Source organism: Limulus polyphemus, unplaced genomic scaffold (genome assembly GCF_000517525.1).
Source record: "Limulus polyphemus unplaced genomic scaffold, Limulus_polyphemus-2.1.2 Scaffold660, whole genome shotgun sequence".
In the NCBI taxonomy this organism is placed as follows: Eukaryota; Metazoa; Arthropoda; class Merostomata; order Xiphosura; family Limulidae; genus Limulus; species Limulus polyphemus.
In genome coordinates this window covers 345,106-346,927 of record NW_013666270.1, presented here as the reverse complement: position 1 = coordinate 346,927, position 1,822 = coordinate 345,106, and positions in this window count along the sequence as shown.

The following is a 1,822-nucleotide window of genomic DNA, read 5'->3' as shown; positions in this document are numbered from 1 at the left end:
TATTACACTTTATATGTGATTCTTTGGGCTAACTCTTTTATCAAAATTGTACCAGATATGTAATTCGTTATTATCTAAATTTTCACATTGTTCATATGATGTGCGATACAGTCTGTTTAAAACTTACCATATGTGTTCATATGGATCCAATCTTTGGGATTTTGATCATAAAACAATCGAAAGTTTTTATTGCGCATGGCGGAAATGCAATTGTCGCATGCTCATGGTGCCATATGACACTCACTATGATTTGTTACTTAGAATTGTGGATGATCATCCCGTAGAATTTCAAATGTACAAGTGTTTTGTGAACTTTATGAACTCCTGCCGTTCGTCTGAAAACAAGCTAGTCAGATTATGCTATGGAATGGCTGTAAATGGTAGTGGATCTCCTGCTGGGAATTCCATCAGTCAAATTTGTTGTAAATACAATCTTTACCGAGATTTCTTCGATGTAAAAAGCCCCAGACTGGTCCAAGGGAGACATCAGGAGGTGACGATAGGGTAGATATAAATATTATTATTTCCCACCTGTGTACATATCAATTATCTGTATAACTACTGATGTCAGATACAATTAATGAATGGTATGAATAAATAAATATATATATAAGAACTCTAAACTCCCAGTAGTGAAATATGAGACAAGAAAAGTAAAAAAAATGGTAGAACATTTAAGTGGCAACATAAGATTAGTATCTATATTAAATTAAATACTGAGCCAAGGTATGAGAAAGAAACACTTGTATGTTGGAAAGTTTACTGACTTACCTGAAATATGCCAAACCAGTATTCTGAAGATTTTAAGTTAGTCGGGCATCTACCTAGCTGTGTATATAATTAGCCTTGCTCATAATACTTCTAAATTACTTAACAGCAATTAATGCTATTAAAATAGAATAAACGGCTTCAGTACATGAAGAGCCCTAGTAAGTATAAGCTAAGAAAGACTGATTAGGAAAAAATATTTAAAAAACATGGAAAACAAACAAGGGCTGGACCTAGCCTATTAAGAGAAACAGATATTTTTGTAAGGGAAGGTGATCCTAATGGCTGTCCAAGTAAGGTGAAGCATAAAATAGTAGTAATAATAAGTGGTACATCTATAAAGTAGGGAAGCACAATTGAACTGAAAGGTCATACAGTCACTGTCAAAGATATCAGTCTATTCATTACCAAGTACACAATATCTTAGGTCAGAGTTGGTACTTAACTTTCTTGTGGCTATTGGCAAATTGAAGCATGAAAGTAAGGGAAAGAAAGAGCATTTATATTAGATAGAATCTAATTTGGTTTATGTAATACACTGTTTGTACACCGATTAATGACTTTTAAGTTAAAATTTTCTTTATGAGTTTTGAACAATTTACAAAAACTTAAGGCATCCAGTGTGAAAGTGGTAAGTCTATGGACTTGCAACGCTAAAATCTGGGTTTCGATTCCCCATGGTGGACACAGCAGATAGACCAATGTGGATTTGCTCTAAAACAAACAAACAAAAATTTAAAATATTAATAAGTGTTTTATAGGTTAGGTGAGGCAAATCTGAAGTTTAAAATAACCATGTGTCTGTTTTTAAAATAAGGTAATTGATTACTCGAGTCATGTGATAATGCAGATGATGTAAAACCCAACCTTAGGAAGTTAGAAGTACTTAAGAATTATCGTATGCCAAAATGTGCACAGAGTATTTATGAGGTTTTGTTTTGCATAAAATCTTTAACAGAATTATCAAAAAAAAGGAAGAAAAAACTACAAAAAGTGAACAAAAGAAGGATTAGATATAGCCAAGTAGTAGTATCTCAGAGTTTAGAAGGGAAAA